Here is a 22,841-nt window from a genome sequence, read left to right on the forward strand (position 1 = left end):
TCGCTTAAGTTCTGGATCCGTCTGTTTCCGGTTTCCCAAACAGGATCTCCCTTCTCAGTGTCGCTCAAGCCAATGGCGCGAAACCACGTTCGGTTCGGCAAAATAGCGGCTTTATTCCGTGATCAGGGGGTGCAGAGGTGGAAGCCCACGCTCTGGCAGCTCACACTCTCTCCCCAGGCTGGGGCAGGCTTGGGTTTTTAAAGCATAATTGGGGAAAGTGCACCTCTGGTACAGGTTCGGAGCATGCGCTCTCCACCTCTCCTGGCGCCAGCACCGCTGGTTGCCTTGGCGACAGATGTGCCTTCAATACCAGTCTTTGTTTCCTATAGGCAAACACAGCTGCCCACGAAAATGGTTGCTTTGGTGACTGTGTTTGCTCTCTCGGCAGTTGTGGTGGGCATCGACCTTCATTTCCCGTAAGCAAACACTGCGTTCCCTATTTTTACCGCGGCCATAGAGCGGTTATTGGCATATGTCTTTCAAACGCAGCTTAAAGGGGAAAAAATAGCACTTTGGCATTCCTTTATAGTTTTACTGTGGGGTGCCCTGGTGACATATCCACCTTTCTACTGGACCCAGATATCCCACGGGTCTCTCAACACTCCAAAATTAACTCACCCCGTAGCTTGACAACAATAATAACCTGCTCTGCCGTACCAGAGGGGGAAAATGTCCCTAAGAAATGGGCAAACCACGTTTCTGCATCTTAGTTTGCAGTCTGAGAACTGCACTGGCAGCTGCTGTTCAAAATCAGAACTTGTCGGGCCGAGCCCACGGCGCACTCGGGAGAGTGCGGCGCTGGGAGCGCGGCGACGCTCCCGCCGCGGGTTCGGATCCTACATAGGAATGGCCAGTGCACTCCTGCCACGAAAAAGACGAAAAAAAAAAAAAAAGAAGAACTTGTCTCTTGGGTTCTCTGCCCTGGCCTCGGTTCAGTGGGTTTCCAGCTTTCTAGGTGAAGTGGAATCTCTAGGAACTCCTACTGGAGAGTGAAACTTTGCTATTCCAATTAGCAGCCCCGATGCATCATTATCATTTGCTTCTTAAATGAATGGCGTTTTTATTCCTGTTGATAGGCTTCAACTCTGGCATTTCCGAGTATTCTGCTTTAGATTTTTTTCTAAGATAACCGATATAAATGAGTGCAGGTTTTTATGTCCTGCATTCACTAACTTACAACTGCTTTTTTTCCCTAATTAGCTGCTGATGTAAACCTCAACTATAATAAATTCTCTTTTTCACACACTCTCCAATTATCTTGCTAGCAATCAACCTTGATACACATTCAAGATCAATTTGTCTAAGAAATGTTTTTAACCGGCTTCTGTGTTCTATCCCAGTGAATAGCTCAAACATTCTAGTCCTTGCCCAAGAAACCAGAGAGCAGAGGCAAGTCCAACATTTCTACAAAAGAAGGTTTCTGGTAAAAAATGGTCATCATTGAAGATGCACTTAATGTGAAGACACTGTAAGATGGTAGTAGGATTGTAGAAATGACAAAAAATATATAGCTCTAACCTGCACAATTCTGCAAACGCTTGCTAAAACGGGGGAACATATCTAAAGGCATTTTAAGTAAAGCAGCTTCAAATAGTTCAAGAAGAGGTCAGGCAGACTTAAACACACATTCCAGGAACCAGTTGGTCCCAAGGACTAAACTAGCCCCCCCTTATCTTCGAGACACCTGGCTGGACCAGGGAAGATAAACGATTGAAAAATGTATCATCTCCTTATCGGGGTGCAAGCCTGTTGAGCCTAACCATAAATCCTAAGGCACCTCAGTTAATTAGCACCTATTCCTGTTATAAAAAAAACTGTCTAAAAAACTGTATAAAAACTTTGATGTTAAAGAACTCAGGGCCGCTTATGTCCGAAAGACAAAGCGACCCAGCATGCTGAAATAAAGCCCCTCTTGCTTAATTGCAGCGATCTCTTGTCTCGTGGTCTTGGTGAAGTGAGCCACCCCCGACGTGTGGGATTTGTGCTTAGTGCACGGATCTTACAACACCTTATCCAAAACTTGGAACTAGGCTAAAGGATTGCTGCATGCCTTTTCCCCTCCATAATAGTTTTTAAATCGGTCCACTTTTTGTTATCCCTCCTGTCATTGCCTTGGTTTGGCCTCATGGTTGCTTGCCTGGATTCCTGTAACTGGTCTGTCTTCATTCCTGCCTTCCTCTAACCCATTCTCTATACTGTAGCTTAAATGATTTTTTCTGAAACTTGCATTCCATAATCCAGAAAAGGCCTTATATTCCTATAGTCCCAGATAAGCCAGGAAAAGCAGAGACACGTGGATTTTCTTTCCTGTTGTTTTCCAGTGTTAATGTCTTATTTTCTAATTGAATGAAAGGACCGTCTTGCTTTTATCAAAACTGATGCAAGTGCATCCAAGCAGCCGTGTCAACTAACTGTCTGATAATTTGACTTTGTGATTTTTACCTTTAAATATCTGCCCTACATTTTTATTCAGAGAGCCAGTTTTCTAATAACTGGTCTTTCTTGCAAGTAGAAAACTTCCTCCATACTTAAATTTGCCTTTAAGCGTTTTTTTTTTTGAAAGGTTATTTTACTATACTTATTAGCTGTATGGCCTTGGGTACATTACTAAACCTTCCTAAGAATCAGTTCCCTCATTTGGAAAATAGTGATAATAATAATGTATTAGAAAGATTTAATGAGATAAAAGTGCTTAGCACAGTTCCTGGTATATAGTAAATGCTGGATAAGTGTGCTATTATAATGATTATCATTATTAGAAACATAGATGATGTTGATAAGAAGCAAGACTGGAAACGGACGCAAATCTCCCAAACTCATTCTATGAAGCAAACATCATCCTGATGCCAAAACCAGGTAAAGATATAACCAAAAAAGAAAACTACAGGCCGATATCCTTGATGAATATAGATGCAAAAATCCTCACTAAAATACTAGCAAACAGAATACAGCAACACATACGAAAAATTATTCATCACGATCAAGTGGGATTCATCCCAGGGATGCAAGGTTGGTTCAACATACGCAAATCAATAAATGTGATACACCATATTAATAAACTCAAACACAAGGACCATATGATCATCTCTATAGATGCTGAAAAAACATTTGATAGAGTTCAGCACTCATTCATGACAAAGACCCTCTATAAGTTAGGTATAGAGGGAAAGTATCTCGACATAATTAAAGCCATATATGCCAAACCCACTGCCAATATCATCCTGAATGGGGAAAAGCTGAAAGCTTTTCCTTTAAGAACAGGAACTAGACAAGGATGCCCACTCTCACCACTCCTATTCAACATAGTGTTGGAAGTACTAGCCAGAGCAATCAGAGAAGAGAAGGAAATAAAGGGCATCCAGATTGGAAAAGATGAAGTCAAACTGTCCCTGTTTGCAGATGACATGATCCTATATATCGAACAGCCTAAAACCTCTACAAAAAAAACTGTTGGAATTGATAAATGATTTCAGCACAGTAGCAGGATACAAAATCAACACACAAAAATCAGTAGCATTTCTTTTCTCCAATAGTGAACATGCAGAACGAGAAATCAAGAAAGCCTGCCCATTTACAATAGCCACCAAAAAAATAAAATACTTAGGAATTGAGTTAACCAAGGAGGTGAAAAATCTCTATAATGAGAACTACAAACCACTGCTGAGAGAAATTAGAGAGGATACAAGAAGATGGAAAGATATCCCATGCTCTTGGATTGGAGGAATCAACATAGTGAAAATGTCCATACTACCCAAAGTGATATACAAATTCAATGCAATCCCCATCAAAATTCCAAAGACATTTTTCTCAGAAATGGAAAGAACTATCCAGACATTTATATGGAACAATAAAAGACCACGCCAAAAGCAATGCTGAGCAAAAAAAATAAAGCTGGAGGCATAACACTACCTGACTTTAAGCTATACTACAAAGCTATAATAACCAAAACAGTATGGTACTGGCATAAAAACAGACACACTGACCAATGGAATAGAATAGAGAATCCAGAAATCAACCCACACACTTACTGCCATCTGATCTTTGACAAAGGCACCATGCCTATTCACTGGGGAAGGGACTGCCTCTTCAGCAAATGGTGCTGGGAGAACTGGATATCAACATGCAGGAGAATGAAACTAGATCCATACCTCTCACCGTATACTAAAATCAACTCAAAATGGATTAAGGATTTAAATATACATTCTGAAACAATAAAACTTCTTAAAGAAAACATAGGAGAAACACTTCAGGAAATAGGACTGGGCACAGACTTCATGAATACGACCCCAAAAGCACGGGCAACCAAAGGAAAAATAAACAAATGGGATTATATCAAACTAAAAAGCTTCTGCACAGCAAAAGAAACAATTAACAGAGTTAAAAGACAACCAACAGAGTGGGAGAAAATATTTGCAAAATATACATCTGACAAAGGATTAATATCCAGAATATACAAGGAACTCAAACAACTTTACAAGAAGAAAACAAGCAACCCAATTAAAAAATGGGCAAAAGGGCTAAGTAGGCATTTCTCTAAGGAAGATATACAAATGGCCAACAGACATATGAAAAAATGCTCAACATCACTCAGCATCCGGGAAATGCAAATCAAAACCACACTGAGATACCACCTAACCCCAGTTAGGATGGCTAAAATCCAAAAGACTCTGAACGATAAATGCTGGTGAGGTTGCGGAGAAAAAGGAACTCTCATACATTGTTGGTGGGACTGCAAAATGGTGCAGCCTCTATGGAAAATGGTATGGAGGTTCCTCAAACAATTGCAGATAGATCTACCATATGACCCAGCTATCCCACTGTTGGGAATATACCCAGAGGAATGGAAATCATCAAGTCGAAGGTATACCTGTTCCCCAATGTTCATCGCAGCACTCTTTACAATAGCCAAGAGTTGGAATCAGCCCAAATGTCCATCATCAAATGAGTAGATATGGAAAATGTGGTATATCTACACAATGGAATACTACTCAGCTATAAAAACGAATGAAATACTGCCATTTGCAACAACATGGATGGACCTTGAGAGAATTATATTAAGTGAAACAAGTCAGGCACGGAAAGAGAAATACCACATATTCTCACTTATTGGTGGGAGCTAAAAATTAATATATAAATTCACACACACACACACACAAAACTAGGGGGGGGGAGAAGATATAACTACCACAATTACTTGAAGTTGATACGACAAGCAAACAGAAAGGACATTGTTGGGGGGGGAGGGAGAAGGGAGGGAGGTTTTGGTGATGGGGAGCAATAATTAGCCTCAATGTATATCGACAAAATAAAATTTAAAAAATAAATAAATAAATAAATAAATAAATAAAATAAAGTGTACCATTTGATGCTCTGGTGTATGTACACACCCATGAAACCATCACTGAAATCACGGTAGTGAACATATCCATGCCCCCATATAATCCCTCACTCCTGTCCTTCCCCACAGTGCCCCATCCCCAGGGAACCACTAATCTGCTTTCTGTCACTATAGATTAGTTTGAATTTTCTAGTTTTTTATATATATGCCATTTGTATTCTTTTTTGTCTTATTTCTTTCACCCTACCTGATTATTTTGAGATTCAGCCATATTGTTTCCCTCATCAATAATTAACTCCTTTATATATTGCTAAATAGTGTTTCATTTTATGCATATACAAAATTTGTTTATCCATTTACATGTTGATGGACATATAGGCTCTTTATTTATTTTTTGCTTTTACAAATAAAGCTGTTATGAACATTTGTGTACAAGTCTATATTGGACAAGTGCTTTCTTTTTGTTTTTTTCCATTGAGTAAATACCTAGGAGTAGAAAGGCTACACCATACGGTAGGCATATGATTAAGTGAAAACATTTACCAAAATGGTTATGTTATTTTATATTCCCACCATCAGTGTATGAGAACTCCAAAAAAAGAAAGAATTCCAGTTGCTCCACATCCTTGCTAACATTTATTACTGTCTGTCTTTTTTATTATAGCCATCCTAGTAGGTAGGTGTGAAGTGGTATCGCATTATGATTTTAATTTATATTTTCCCAATAACTATGTTTGATTGTCTTTCCATGAGATTATCTGCCATCTATACATCTTTGGTAAAATATCTATTTAAATTGTATCTCATTTTAAATCCAAATTTTTGCATTGTTTTTCTGATCTTCCATAATTCAGGTACATTAAAAATAGCTTTGTATATGTGCTTTTTCTCAATGCTGGGAGAATAGTTTGATAAAGCTGATGGAATTATCTGGAATGATGAGGAAAAAATCACTTATCTTGCTATTTTGGAAAATAATATTATTTATAAATATAGCATATAACTTATAAGTGTTTATAAATATAAGTTATAAATAAATTCTAATAAACAGTTATGTTTTACAAATCAGCCTTGGCGTGCAAACAACAGATAAATTAAATTATGCCCAAGCAAGTATGATTTGCCTCTGCAATCTCAGAATGTGTTTCTTCCCAGACTTTTGAAGGAAGTTTGAAGTTTTGGGTTTTCTAGAGCTTCAGCTTTCTTCCAGCTTCTCTCTCCACCAAACTGCCCTTGCAACAAATCTACAGCATCATGTCTGTGTAAATCTGTGGGTTTCCTCTTTTTAGTTCCTCATCTGAAATTTGCAGTTGTTGCTCTTTTAGTCACCAGGCAAATTTTTGAACACAGGTCACTGAATCATACCTAAAAATCCATACAGCTGGCCATTAGATCAGTTTGCCTTAAAAGGGATAGAGGTCTCCGTGCAAAACCCAGAAATCTTCAGCTAACTAAGACTATGATGCCATCTGGTGATAACTTAGCTTAACATCTGCCAAGCATGTCTGAGCTAAAACTAAAAACAAAAAGTAAAAAACAATACTGAAACTGAAATAGACTTAGTTATATGTAAAGAGCAAAGATTCTCATCCACAATGTTACTATACACTGGCATACTTGCTTAGTTGTAAGATATGGCAGAAGTACTTATCACTGGTAATAAATAATTAAGGCCTGAAGTTTAAGAAAGATTTGGTGTCATTTATAACACATTCTCTTTCTTTCTCTCATGCATATGCACACACAAAAACACATAAACGATCCACCAGCAATTATGAAATACAGTATACCCAGAATCTGCCTGATTTATACCACCTACGTTACTTCCCCCCAGTAGAAGCCACCATCATCTCTAGCCTGGATTGTTGCTGTTGGGGAATAGGATAAGTTCTCTCTACCCCCTTGAGATCTTTTCAGCTGGGTCTAAGAAATAAATTGACACAAGACAGATTAACAGGAGAAAAGCACACAAGTTTTATTAATTTCTACATGTCCATGAGGGCCCTCACAAGGTGAAGGGAGTGAAGGCCCAAGGAACATGGCCAAAACAGAAAGCTTTGACAAATGATAAATTTATGAAGAAATGATAAGACAAATTGATCTGGGTTAGGGGCAGTAAATTCTAGGGAAGTCACTAAGAGATATATGTGGGAGTGTAAAGCTAGTGGAAGATAAGGATTAGTTTAGTAAGTTTATTTGTACAGATCCATTGCAGCATCAACTTCCAATCTCTGGTGTTCGGGATTATTTTCTCATCCTTGTACAGGGAAGGCATCTTTCTCAAAGGAATTTTTTTTTTTTTTTTTTTTGTCCTTTTTTCGTGACCGGCACTCAACTAGTGAGTGCACCGGCCAGTCCTATATAGGATCCGAACCCACGGCGGGAGCGTCGCAGCGCTCCCAGTGCCGCACTCTACCAAGTGCGCCACGGGCTCGGCCCTCAAAGGAATTTTTAAGATTTGCTACAGGTAGGAAGGGGCTGGTGAGATAGTCCTTTCTGCAACTCCTGTTTCTCAAGTGCTTTCAGCTCAAAATAATCAATATGCCAAACAGGCATATTTGGGGGTGGCACATTTTTAACTCCTTCATTGCAGTAGATTCCTAACTATCCTCGCAACTTCCACCCTTGCTGTTTTTGGTTCATTCTCAACAGAAAAGCCAGACTGACCCTCTTAAAAGGAAGTCAGGTTATGTCAATCCTCCACTCAAAACCCTCCAATACTATCCCATCTCCCTTTACAACTGACATCCAGCCTGATCCCTTCTCTGTCTTCAATTCCTACTACTTTTCCCCTTTCAACTCCTTTTCAAACATGTTGGGCTGACCATCTTCTGGTTTGCAAACACACCAGGCACATTCCTGCTTCAGGGCCTTTACACTTGCTATGTCCTCAGCCTGGGATGGTCTCCCCTCAGACATGTGCACAGCTAACGCCTCACCTCCTTTTTAATTTTGTCAAATGCTTTTTCAAATGCATCAGTTGAAATGATTGTGTGCAGTTTTTTCCTTTATTCAATTAATGTGGTATATTACATTGATCAGTTTTTGTATGTTAAACCATCCTTGCATTCTAGGATTGAATCCCACTTGGTCATTGTATATAATTCTTTTAAAATGCTGCTGAATTCAGTTTGCTAGTATTTTGTTGAGGATTTTTATCCTTTAAGTCTTTGCTCAAATGTTACCATTGCAACAAGGTCTTACCACTGCATGTAAAATTGCAATCCTTCCTTTCCCTGCTTTGTTTATCTACATAAAATCACTAATTTTGCTTATTAAACTCCCATGAAGCCAGGGACTTGCCATGACAGCAGGGATTTGTTCCCTCTCTTTTTTTTTTCCTAATTCAGGTCTAATTTACATACACCAAAATGCACAGATATTAAGTGAACAGTTTGATGAGTTTTGATAAATGTATGCACACATTTAACTCATATCTATCAAGATGTAGAACGTTCTCATCACCCCAGAAAGTTCCCTCCTGCCCCTTCCCAGTCAATCCCACCCATTGACTTACCTACTTCTAGGCAACCACTGTTTTGGTTTCTATCATCATAGATTAGTTTTGCCTATGCTAGAGTTTCATATAAATGGAATTTTACAGTATGCACTTGTTTGTGTCTGGTTTCTTTTGCTCAGCATAATGTTTTTGAGATTTGTCCATGTTGTTGCTTATATTGGCAGTTTATTCCTTTTTATTCTTCAGTAGTATTCTGCTGTATGAACATACTCGAGTTTGTCCATTTTCCTGTCTATTGACATTTGGGTTGTTTCCAGTTTGGGGACATTATAAATAAAGTTATAAAGCTGCTATAAAGAGTTCTACATCCTTGTAGAACTCTTCATGGACATACCAAGGAGTGGAATTGCCAGACCATAGGGTAAGTGTATGTTTAACTTTATAAGAAACTGTCAAACAGTTTTCCAAAACAGTTATGCCATTTTAACATTCCCACAAATTATGTGTGAAAATTCTATGTCATGGACTTTGTTGTCAGTCATTTTGATTTTAGCCATTGTAGTGGGTGTGGGATGGTATCTTATCATGGTTTTTAATTTGCATTTTCCTATGACTTATTTCCTCATGCTTATTGAAGGCTGGGATTTTGTCTGTTTTATTTATTGCTGTATTTCCTGCACCTTAGAAGAAGGTGGGACCCATACCAAAAAATCAATGAATATTTGTTGAATGAATGGATTAATTATTTATTCCAAGAAACAAATTAGAGCAGGTTCAAGCTTATTATTCCTTGATAATAAACCAAAGACCACTCTCTCTGACTTGGATTTGAAAACTTTTTTGAGTGAGAGAATAAGGATATTCTAACCTAGATGAGTAGTGTGGGACCGTGAGCATAACTAACCCCATCTTGAGCCTTTACCAGTTGCTATGTCTTTGTGGGAGCTTTGCCTATAAAGTCTTACCATAACTAGGGGTGAGGTAGTTAGAACAATAGATAAGAACAATCAGCTGATGGTAAAGAAGGAATGATTATGTACCATGTGGCAATAGGCTGGCCCGGCCACCTGAATCAACATTTGGAGTTAGTTACGTTAAGCTTGTTTATGAACTGCTTATATAAACCTAAGTTTGGCCAGGAGGTGGTGTGGAGAAGCTTTGCATATGCCTTTGGATCACCATCCACCCAAACCATCACCCTGTAAGTTATCCTGTAACAAAATTCTTTGCTTTACCACATGAAAAGGTCTGTTTTGTTGTTTGGTCTCTAGATGCCGTTCTAGTTTGGTGGACATTCGGTCCTTGGTCCATCTACAGAAAATTAGGATGCATATTCAACTCTCAGCCCATTTTTTCCCATTCTGAACCAACATCATTTTAACATCATGGTGATTAGAACTTACTAGTGCTTTACTTCCTCAAAAGTCTACTTATAATTTAAAAAAATATTTTGTGCCCATAGGACTACATGGAACATTCAAACATCATCAGGCCTTCTTAGCCTGTGGGGGCAAATGCAAGAACTTTTAATATAATCTATGTAACCATTCGATTTGAAATTATCCTTGGATTTTTATTTTCTCTCTGTATTAGTCCATTTGTGTTGCTATAACAGAAATACCTGAGAGTGGGTAATTTATAAGGAAAAGAGGTTTATTTGGTTTATGATTCTGGGACAGCTGCATCTGGCACAGGCCTCAGGCTGCTTCTACTCATGGTGGAAAGCGGCAGGCAGCTGGCAGCAGGTACAAGCAGATCATATGGTGAGAGGAAGCAAGAGAGAGAGAGAGAGAGAGAGGAGGTGCCAGGGTCTATTAAGCAACGAGCTCTCTCAGGAACTAATAGAGCAAGAACTTGCTCATTAATCCCCCCGCCCCCAGGGAGAGCATTAATCCATTCATGAGGAATCCGCCCCCATGACTCAATCAGTTTCCAACACTGCCACATTGGGGACCAAATTTACACATGAGTTTTGGAGGGGACAACACATCCAAACTCCATCACTCTGACAGTGTTTATCTGATATGCTTAGAATTCTTAGAGCGTCATGATGTAAGACCCGTGCACTAAGCACAAATCCCACACATCGGGGGTGGCTCACTTCACCAAGACCATGAGACAAGAGATCGCTGCAATCAAGCAAGAGGAGTTTTATTTCAGCATGCTGGGTCGCTTTGTCTTCCGGACATAAGCGGCCCCGAGTTCTTCAACACCAAGGTTTTTATACAGTTTTTTAGACAGTTTTTCATAACAGGAATAGCTGCTAATTAACTGAGGTGCCTTAGGATTTATGGTTAGGCTCAACAGGCTAGCACCCAGATAAGAGATGATACATTTTTCAATCGTTTATTTTCCCTGGTCCAGCCAGGTGTCTTGAAGATAAGGGGGGGGCTGGTTTAGTCCTTGGGACCAACTGGTTCCAGGAATGTGTGTTTAAGTCTGCCTGACCTCTTCTTGAACTCTTAGAAGCTGCTTTACTTAAAATGCCTTTAGATATGTTTCCCCGTTTTAGCAAGTGTTTGCAGAAACAAATTGTGCAGGTTAAAGCTATACTAGCAAATTGTGCAGGTTAGAGCTATGTTTTTCCATTACTACAATCTTACAATGACTGACTTGTGCATGAACTTTTTTATGAACTATTAACTTAATAAAGAAAAATTAGTCTGGGAAAAGAGGTTTTAACTATAAGGATCTCTGTGGTTAAAATTTCTGTCTAACCATTGTAGTGAAAAACGTGTGCTTTGGTAGAAAACTATGTATTGTTTAGCATACATCCTCTGGGTTATTTGATTCTGTGGGAAGTGTTTTACAACTTTGTACACTGTCGATATCTAATAGCAATCCTAGATGAATCTTGACTATAGAGACTTTAGAGGGAGGGGAAGCAGCTGGCAGGTACAGAGTTTGAACTCTTGACCTTGGTGTTATCAGCACCATGCTCTAACCACTGAGATAACTGGCCAGCTATAAATCCTGACTATAGACATGCAAATTCTGTCCTGTCTCATAGACCTCTGTCCCACTCTGTAGAAAAAGCTCGTTTTTCCTCCATTTGCAGATTTATTTCCATATTCCTGATCTATAAATAAGTCTTTTGGGGCTAGCCCATGGCTCACTTGGGAGAGCGTGCTGCTGACAACACCAAGTCAAGGGTTAAGAACCCCTTACCCGTCATCTTTTTAAATAAAATAAAATAAAATAATAAATAAATCTTTTGTTGAAATCTTCTTTGAACTGGTTGTAACAGCTTAACAGTTTCCTTATTAACAAGTTTTTAAAAATCCTTAACATATGTTTATTTTATATCTGTATGAGATATGATTTTACCCTTTTTAAAAAAATATATCCTTTAATAATTAGTCAATTAAAGAACTAGTTAATCATACAAAAAGGCATATAATTAAGCTCTAAATTTGGAAGTCTGGTCCATCTAGATGCATCCTCAACAGAGAGTATCTTTGGCAACTGGGATCTGGCTTAGTTAGTATAGCCAGAATTAGTTTTGGGGGGTTTCCCCCATGCTCACCTACTGATTGAGCTAAACAGATTGTGAATAGATCATTGAAATATTTGATCAGAAAGTTGGTTTTCAATAGACATGGGTTCTTCTGTCCTTTAAAAGTAAAAATAGGAGCTGGCCAGTTAGCTCAGTTGGTTAGAGCGTCTTGCTGATAACACAAGGTCAAGGGTTCAGATACCCTCACAGGCCAGCCACTCTCCCCCCAAAATAAATACAATAAATAACAGTTGTCTGATAGACTAGCTCTTGAATATATTTCCTATGCTTCAAAATATATTTTAAATGTGACCTGTGATAGAAAAGGAGCTATTCTTAGAATATTCTTAGAAGCTATTCTTTTATCTTTTTCCATAAATTTAATTGGAGAGACAATATACACACAGACAATGATCAGCTTATGTGACAATAGAATTCTGACCCCAGCCTCTGCAGTGATCAGCCCAGAAAGGTCAGGACTAGGTCAATGACTGTCAGCTTCCCTAATATTTGCTCCGACTTCAAACTGAGGACAAACCAGAGAAAGCCAAATAAGCTCCCCAAAGCAATCTCATAAGATACCCCACTTTAGTTGGCCCATCAGCTGCTGCCTCATGGAAACAACCTTCAATCAGAGCATACCTGGTGACTTCCCACTTCCCTTTGAGTCTGCCAAATGAAAGTGAAGGGGGATGACTACTTTGCTATACCAAACTCTGAATAAATAGTGTGGAATAACAGTCAATAGAGGGGCAACAGATGTGGCAGCTATTATTCTTCCAGGAGGTTGTGACCCTTGTTATTGATTGTAAGAGTTTGAAAGTTCAAGGTGCCTTTGGATGTGATTGATTGCAAGAGTTCAAAAGTTCAGGCTGTTGAAATGGGAGTGGGCAGCGCTTTTTTGAGTGAGACTACAAAGGCACAGGCAATTAAAGCAAAAATATGCCAATGGGACTACATTAAACTGAAAAGCTTCTGCACAGCAAGGGACATTTAAAAAAAGTGAAGCGACAACCTACAGAATAGGAGAAAGTGTGCAAACTACACACCAGAAAAGGGGCTAATATCCAGAATATATAGGGGACTCAAACAACTTAGCAAAAAAAACACAAATAGCCCAATTGAAAAAATGGGCAAAGGGGGCTGGCCAGTTTGCTCAGTTGGCTAGAGCATGGTGTTATAATACTGAGGTCAAGAGTTCAGATCCCTATCCCAGCCAGCCATGTGGAAAAATTTTTTTAAAATTTAAATAAAGGGTCTCAACAGTCGTTTCTCAATAGAAACATCCAAGTGACCAATAGGCACAGAAAAAATGTTCAATATCACTAATCATCAGAGAAATGCAAATTAAAGCCACAATCAGATATCATCTCACTCCAGTTAGAATAGGTATCATCAACAAGACAGAAAATAGCAAATGCTGGTGAGGATACAGAGAAAAAGGAACCCTCCTACATCATTGGTGGGAATGTAAATTGGTACAGCCATTGTGGAAAACTGTATGGAGGTTTCAGAGAACTACAATCGATCTACCTTACAACCCAGCTATCCTACTACTGGGTATACACTCAAAGGAAATAAGACCAATATATCAAAAGACACCTGCACTCCCATGTTCATCACAATGCTTTTAAACAATAGCCAAGAGATGAAGTCAAACTAAATGTCTGTCAGCAGATGAATGGGAAAACCGTGGTATATTTACACAATGGAATACTATTCAGCTACAAAAAGAAATGATATTCTATCATTTGCAGCAACTTGGATGGAACTGGAAACCATCATTTTAAGTGAAGTAAGGCAAGAGGTACAAAAAGACAAATACCGCATGATATTACTCCTATGTGGAATCTAAAAAAGAAAAAGTAGTTCTTATAGAAGTAGAGAGTAGAGTAATGGTTACCAGAGGCCAGGAGGGGAAAGAGGATTGGAGGGTGGGGGGAAGTCTAATGGTAGACTAATGGTTACAAAACTAAACTGTCTACCCTAAGTGAATCATTGTACAGTACATGCATGATTGAAACAACACCCTGTGCCATGCAAAAATGTAAAAGTAAATGTTAAAATATTTCGAATAAAAAAAAAGTTCAGGGTGTTTTCAGATGGACGTGCCTGGAGCTCAAGCTGAAACAGTCTCCTGACTGCATTTTAGGTGCCTTGACCACACTGACACCATTTTCTTTCATTAGTAGTCTCTGTTTGTTTTCATTTGTGTGCTCTTCACTTATTTCTACAATATAGTAAATTTATTTCACTAGAGAATTTGAAACTTATTTGAAGAGTATATATTGGTGGCCCAGAGAAAGCACTCAGAAGTCTGTAGATTGATGTGTTCTTCCAGGAGATCAGAAAGCAGTTAGAAATTCCTTACCCGTATTACTGATAGGAAATCATACAAAGACATTCTAGAACAAAGAGATGAATTTTGAGGCCAGTCAGTTTCATCTTAAATAAATGTATGAAACAGATGAAACATTAACAGCAAACTGGTTTTTAATTTTCAATTCAGAAAAAAAAAAAAGGTCCCTGTTCTTGGTTTCCAGAAAAAAAATCTTAAAGCTGAAAAGGACTTGTCCCTTGCCCAAGCCCTCGCTTTCTACAGAAGTCAAAATGAAGTTCTGGGAAGGTAAAATGGTCTTCCTGAGAGCCGTGGCTGCCCCGAGGATAGCCTGAGTGTCTTCAGCTATGAACTCCCTCTCCTAGAGGTCTCAAATATGCATACACCCTCAGGAGAAACTGTTTGCAAATATAGTTTCAAGAAAAATCCCCAACATTCCTTCTAGACTAATTGCAGCCCCTAAACTCTGAACCTCACATTTTGCTTACTCCTATTTTGGTTTTGTTTCCACAGCAACACTTGACCTTTGCCTATGTTGGGGCTCAGAAAATGATACCCCAAAGTATGGTGCCTTGACATGTTGAGTACTTTGAACTGAAGGACATTGGAAGGGCCTCAGAAACAAAGTCCCTCTGACTTTCTCCTGCCCTCCTGTCTCCCCTAAGGCAGGCCATAGACACTAGAATTCCTTTTCCCTGAGGTAGGCCATAGAAACTAGAATGTCTCTCCCCAAAGCCAGCCATAAAACCTAGAAATATTACTCAAACCTTCCTCCCTCCCACCTGCCTTTTTGTGTAGGAGCTGGCCATAAAGAAATTCTCTGACCTACCCTGACTGATGGTAGATCATAAGACCCTCATTTCAGGAGGGTTCCTGCCCCATTCCCAGAGGAAGGAATGCTGGACAGAGAGCTCAAGAAGAATCCGAACATACAGGCCTTGCTGAGTTTCCCTTATATTACCATTTGATCATTCTCTTTTTGTCCAATCACATTTCTATGCAGCTGTTCACTCTTCACCAAATCTAAGCATAAAAATAGACAGTTTTCTCTGGATCTTCATTTCTGAAGTCTCCTGCGTCACATAAAACTTTGATTAAATAAATCTCTTACGCTTTCATCTTGTCTACCTGTCTTTTATTATAAGACTTTCAACCGGGAACCTTATGATGGGTGACAAAAAATCTCACACCTTTTTTGTCCCTACAACAATTCCCCATTTTCGCATCAGCAAAAGCCATTTTTCAAATGACATTACCCAGAAGCCAAGAAGGGGGGGTGGCTCTGGCTTCTCTTTGCAGGTGCCTTGGTGCATTTGTTGTTGGGAATCAAAGTATTTATACCTCCAAGTACTTCAGGGCACTACTTCTTCACCAGGGAATCTTGTTAAAGGTCAGATTCTGATTCAGGTCCTGGCAGTGCATGAGAGTCTGCGTTTCTAGCAAGTTCCCAAAGGAGGAAGAGATACAGATGGGTATGACCTGAGAAGAGGTTTTAAATTACACATGCACACACTCCAACTACACGTTTAGGTGCAGAGCCTTCAGAAAAGAATCTAGGAGCTGCATTTTAAAAGCTCCAAGTGCCACCCAAGACACTTGATTAAATTCCAATTCTAGGCCCTCTCCTGAAGATGCTGATTTAGTAAGTTTGGGGTAGAACTCAGGAATCTATTTTACAAGAGACCCAGATTGACTGGCAGCCCAGAAGTTTGGCAGATGATGGCCCTCAAACACAATTTGAAAATCATTCTATTCTACCTTCCAACCCTAAGATTTCTTTATTCTTTCAACTTCAGTGTTAACTATTGAATTGCCTCTCCTCTAGGTCCTGAAAAAACTGCTGTTTCTTTATCTTCACCTTAATCAGACTTTCAGATGGTGATTCTAAAAGAACCCCAGGCATTCCCCAGAGGGCATTTTAGAAAGTTCAATTATTGCTTATGGTGAGGGTAGGGAAATTAACTACCGAATCTTATATCTTAGCAAGAACTATTATCTGCAAATACTGGGCACAAGAAATCTCAGAAGGAGCTGTCAAGATACAAAAGGAGGGTAAAATATTTTATGGGACATGAGCAGGAGGGGTCTGTCAAAGCTGGTTTGGAAAATAGAAAAATTGTTCTTGAGAATTAGCAGCCATAGCTTGAGGCATCTGGATTTTACCTAGAATGATGGATAGGAACAGATAGGGGCTAAAGTTCTATGAAAGAGGAGGTGGGGCAGAAGAGCTATGGAGGACAAATGCCTGCCAGGTATGCAGTGAAAATTCCAGTCTTTCAGGGACTTGCAATCCCTCATCTTGATCAACAGTGTAGTGAGTCTCATATCTTGGTCTGACCATATCTTGATTTATTCATTTCCCCAAATCTACACTACTCCTGAAGATTGTTCTGTCAGATTCTGGTAATGACAGGCTTCCCATGACTTTTGCCTTTGTAGCTGAATTCCAACCATTTGTCAAGAAAGCAGCTGCACAGAGGAGAATACAAGAAATGACTGTGGAGACAGGGACAACCTCCCTATACTTAAAAGACAGGAATGATAGATCTTGAACATAACCAGCGCCATTTTAGGCAAGGCCAAGCACACAATGGCCCCTAACCCCTCTCCCCCCCTTCGCTTTATGAGAAGCCTTGTGACTTCTGCAAAATAGAAACTCTTTCTGTTTCCACAGGGGAGCAATGCCCCTCTCCCGCAATGCCCCTCCTTGATTGCTTCAGCCAGCCCTTGGCGCCCTACAGTCCATATAAGCTCTCCCACCCCCAGGCCTGGTGCTGCCCTCCATTTTGAGTGCAGCCCAGCAGATTTTCTTTCTTTAATAAAGTGTGATCAATACCCAGTGTTTCTGCTCACTTTCTTTCATTGGGTGGATGCTGTTCATGTTTAGCCACCTGCTGCATAGTCTCAGGTTCCTGGGAAAACGTCTCTTTTGTGATGCTTTGTGTTTCTGATAAAGTTCTTACCAACAACGTTCAAGAACGTCTTACAATGGTATCATTTCCGATAAGCCATTTCTCTGGGATGAAGGTCATGCAGGAGACCCTGTGGCTTATCTTTTGGGAAAAGCTGCCTAGACATGTTGAGTATAAAATTGGATATTCTGCATTAACCCTCCATAACCTTTTTGTCATTGTCTTAGTCCATTTCACATGGCTATAACAGAATACCACAGATGGGGTAATTTACAGTGAACAGTGATTTACTGGCTCACAGTTCTGGAGACTGGGAAGTCTAAGATCGAGGGGCTGGCATCTGGTGAGGTCCTCTTGCTGGGTCAACCCATGGTGGAAAGCAGAAGGGCAAGAGAGGCCTAGAGAGAGTAAGAGGGGTCCAAATTCACCCTTTTATAAAGGCACCAATCCCACCCATGAGAGTGGAGCCCTCATAGCTTAACCACCTCTTTAAAAACCCACCTCTTAATGCTGTTACAATGGCAATTAAATTTCAACATGAGCTGTGAAGGGGACAAATATTCAGACCTTAGCAGCTATCATGGGCTATAAAAGAGCACAGTCAAGAACAGGGGTGACACCAAGGTCAAGGGTTCAGATCCCTGTACCTGCCAGCTGCCAAAAAAGAAAAAAAAAAAATGAGGATGAGATCCATAGACACATGAGATATTCAGAAACAGCTCATATGGAGATCATCTACAAGTTCTTGCTGGAGTGACCCTAATGGCCATGAGACCTAAGGGCAAAGCCTTTGGCTGCAGCAACTAAATTGTTAGTTTTATAAGTTACCATTTATTCATTTTATTTTCTCTAGGGACTCCCAATGGTAAGGACAGCAAAGGTCATGGGTGACAGAGGCTTAAAGAGTTTCTTAGTTACTGTTTCAGTGAGCTGGGTGCCTCTATCACTAGACAAATGAGGTGAGTTTTCCCCAAGTTGGAAATATAAAAACTTGAGTTTCTTTGCTACTATCAGGGCAGTTGTTTTACAAGAGAAGGCTACCCAACCAGAAAACAGAGACAGAGTAGTAAGAATATATTTATAACCCTACAAACAAGAAAATTAATTAAATCTATTTGTAGAGATTTAAAAGGGTATAAAGGTTTTGGCTCATATCAGTGTTTCATCTTTGAAGTTTTTCCAGGAGTGTGGTTTGGACTGATGGATCATGTCTCAGAGACATCCTCAGAAATCTTATGAAAGATTCCCCTCAAATGCATATTAAAGACTGTGGCATAATATTTATGGTCTTCGTCCCTGGTGCAGGTTGAGTCTTCACGCCATCTGACAAAATTGAAGTTAACAGTGAATGCAGCTATATCGCCTTGTGCTGGAAGTAGCCTACTAATTTTGTACCCATATAACTCTACCCTACATGAATGGGAGTGGACTGAGGGGAAGTACTTGCTGCATTGGTATTGCTGCCTGCAATCTAGAACTAATATCCCTTCAAAACGTGGAAAAAGTTTGGTATAAATGGAGAGAAGGAGAAATAGTAGCTGAGAGTAAAGAAATGAATAAGTGGGCTTTGTAATAAAGGAAATCTAATATCACATTAACACCTTGAAAGAGGCTCAGAGGGAGAGATAATATTGTCCACTAGCTCAATATCAGATGTCTGAAAAGGTGAAGCTATATATTGCTGAGACCACTTCTGCTATATATTGCTGAGACCACTTCTGCTTTTGGAACTTGACAACATCAGGTTGAACTTGCCCTGGGAGACATTTTCATATGATAAGAATAATGGACTAGATTAATTATTAGTGACTGAATGGGACTCTAGTAATGTGCCTGTATCTTTTGACTATTACAATCCCTTTGCTATAAAGAATCCATTGTCAAAGACTACATGGTATAATAAAAAAATACATAACTGGTCTTTGTCCTCAGTTCCTGCAACAGTTTCTAAAACCCTTGGAATTTAAGTGATAGGAGTGATAGGAGCATCTTTTGTTGCTCATAACAAGTCCCTTTCAACTGTACCTGAATTTATGTTAATGAGGTGACTCTTGGTGGACTCCTGGATACCTTCAGGATGGGGCTGGTTGCCAGATGAACCAACTGTGTGATTAGATGGTTGGAACATTCAGCCTGGACATCGAGGGAGAGGAGAGGGGTTAGAGATTGAGTTTAATCACCAATGGCTGATGATTTAATCAGTCATGCCTGCCCAATGGAATGTCCATAAATCCCCTAAATGATGAGGCTCAGAGAGCTTCTGGGTTCTCAGCACGTCAAGGTGCTGGGAGGATAGCGCACCTGGAGAGAGCGTGGAAGCTCAGTGGCTCCCCCATCCCCCAGTCCTTGCCCTATGCATCTCTTTCATTTGGTTGTTCCTGAGTTATAACCTTTATAATAAATTGGTGATAGTTAGCAAAGCCCTTTCTTGATTTCTGTGAGTCATCCTAACAAATTATTGAACCTGAGGAGAGGATTGTGGGAAATAAAATTTGAAACTAAGTCAGACAGAAGTGCTGGTGTCCTGGGGACCTGGTACTTGTGACAGGCACTTGTTGGACTGAGCCCTTAAACCTGTGGTGTCTGATGCTAACTCCTAGTAGTTAGTGTCAGAATAAAATTGAACTGTTGAACACCCAGTTGGTGTTCAGAGAAATGGAAAATTTCAGAAAGATAAATTTAAAATGTTTCTTTCCAAGGTGGGTCATAGCATGTAACATTTTTGAGAGACTCCATTTCAGCATCTCAGGGCAGACCAAACAACCATCTTGGTGCCACCAAGGGTCACCTGGGTGGAGAGAATCATTTGATCTTTTCCAAAGTATTTTCCCAGAATTGGATACTTGAGACTGGAGTTAACTTCAAACCTGATGCCAATATGCAGGAGTTAGTTTTGCCCTTGATGATTGGACCTGTTGGAGAGCCTGGCTGTGCATTAAAGAAACTCAGCACCATAACTTTCTAAAGCATTACATTTTTCATCTTTTTATTTATTGATTGAGATATAATTCATATACCATAAAATTCATCTTTTAATGTGTATGATTCAATGGGTTTTAGAATATTGACAAAGTTGTGCAAATATTTCCACTAATTCCAGAACATTTTTGTCACCCCCCACAAAACCTGTACACTTCATTCCCTCCCACTAGCCCTTGGCAACCACTAATCTACATTCTGTCTCCGTGGACTTGCCTATTCTGAACATTTCCTATAAATAGAATCATACAATATGTAGTATTTTGTGACTAATTCTTTCACTTCATTTTTTCTTGTTAATTTATGATGCAGCATGAATCAGTACTTTATTCTTTTTTGTGGCTGAATAATATTCCATTATTTGGATATACCACTCTTCATTTATCCATTCATCACTGATGAACATTTGGATTGTTTCCATTTTTTAAGATATTATGAATAATGTTGCTATGAATATTAATGTACAAGTTTTTGTGTGGACATATGTTTTCAATTATCTTAGGTTTACACGTAGGAATGGAAGTGCTGGGTTATGTGGTAAGTCAATGTTCAAAGTTTTGAAGAATTGCCAGGCTGTTTTCCAAAGTGGGCCACACCATTTCATATTATAAACAGCAATTTCTGAGAGTTCTAATTTCTCCACATCTTTGGCAATATCTATTATTGTCTGTCTTTTTTATTCTAGCCATCCTAGTGAATGTGAAATGTTATCTCATTGTGGTTTCGATTTGTATTTCACTGTTGACTAAAGATGTTGAACATCTTTTCATGTGTTTATTAACCATTTGTGTATCTTCTTTGGAAAAAATATTTATTCAAATCCCTTGCCAACTTTTTAATATGATTATTTGTCTTTTTAGTATTGAGTTGCAAGGGTTCTTTGTACATTCTGAATACTAGACTTTTATTAGGTGTATTATTTGCAAATATTTTCTCCCATTCTGTGGGTTATGTTTCCTCTTTCTTCACAGTGTCTTTTGAAGCACAAAAGCTTTTAAGTTTAATAAAGTCCAATTTATCTGTTTTTCCCTGATTGCTTGTGCTTTTGGTGTCATATCTTAAAAACCATTACATAATCCAAGATCACAAAGATTTGTACCTATTGTTTCTGATGGAGTTTGGATGTGTTGTCCCCTCTAAAACTCATGTGGAAATTTGATCACCAATGTGGCAGTGTTGGAAACTGATTGAGTCATGGGGGCGGATCCCTCATGAATGGATTAATGCTCTCCCTGGGGGAGGGGGGATTAATGAGTGAGTTCTCGCTCTATTAGTTCCCGTGAGAGCTTGTTGTTTATAGGACCCTGGCACCTCCTCTCTCTCTCTCTTGCTTCCTCTCGCCATGTGATCTGCTTGTACCCACCAGCTGCCTGCCACTTTCCACCATGAGTAGAAGCAGCCTGAGGCCCATGCCAGATGCAGCTGTCCCAGAATCGTAAGCCTAATAAACCTCTTTTCCTTATAAATTACCCAGTCTCAGGTATTTCTGTTATAGCAACACAAATGGACTAAAGTTTTAGCATTTACATTTTGGTCAGTTTGCTAGTATTTTGTTTAAGATTTTTAAATCTATGTTTATAAAGAGTATGGTCTGTGATTTCCTTTTTTTGTAATGTCTCTGTCTGGCTGTGCCTCATATAATGAGTTTGGAAATGTTTCCTCCCCTTCTATTTTTTGGAAAACTTTGTAAAGGATTAGCACATACAGGGTTTTTTGAAATCTCTAATTCAATCTCTGTATTAGTCCATTTCTGTTGCTTATAACAGAAATACCTGAAACTGGGTAGTTTGTAGAGAAATAATATTTATTGCTTACAGTCTCAGAGGCTGGGAAGTTACTACCTTCTTTTGAGTTAAATACATATTTTCTGGTGTACCATTTTAATTCCCTTGTTTCTTTTTGTTGGCTGGCTGATACAGGAATTCGATTCCTTGACCTTGATATTATAACACTGCACTCTAACCAGCTGAGATAACCAGCCAACCCTTGTTGTTTCTTTCAGCACTCTTTTTGAGTTATTTTCTTAGTAGTTGCCCTGAGGGTTACAATCAACATCTTAACTTATAACAGTTTAGTTCAGATTAATACCAACTTAATTGCAATAGTATACAAAAGTTTTGCTTCTATATTCTATTACTTCCCCTTCCTTTGTGCTATTAATGCCATATATATTACATCTTTATACATTGTTTGCCCATCAACATAGATTTGTAATTATTGCTTTATGCAGTAGGCTTTTAAATCAGATTAAAAAGGAAGCATTACAAATAAAAAAAATACATTTCTAATGTTCTTCATTTTTTAAATAGACTATTTTT

The sequence above is a fragment of the Cynocephalus volans genome, chromosome 12, assembly GCF_027409185.1.
Source record: "Cynocephalus volans isolate mCynVol1 chromosome 12, mCynVol1.pri, whole genome shotgun sequence".
Classification (NCBI taxonomy): Eukaryota; Metazoa; Chordata; class Mammalia; order Dermoptera; family Cynocephalidae; genus Cynocephalus; species Cynocephalus volans.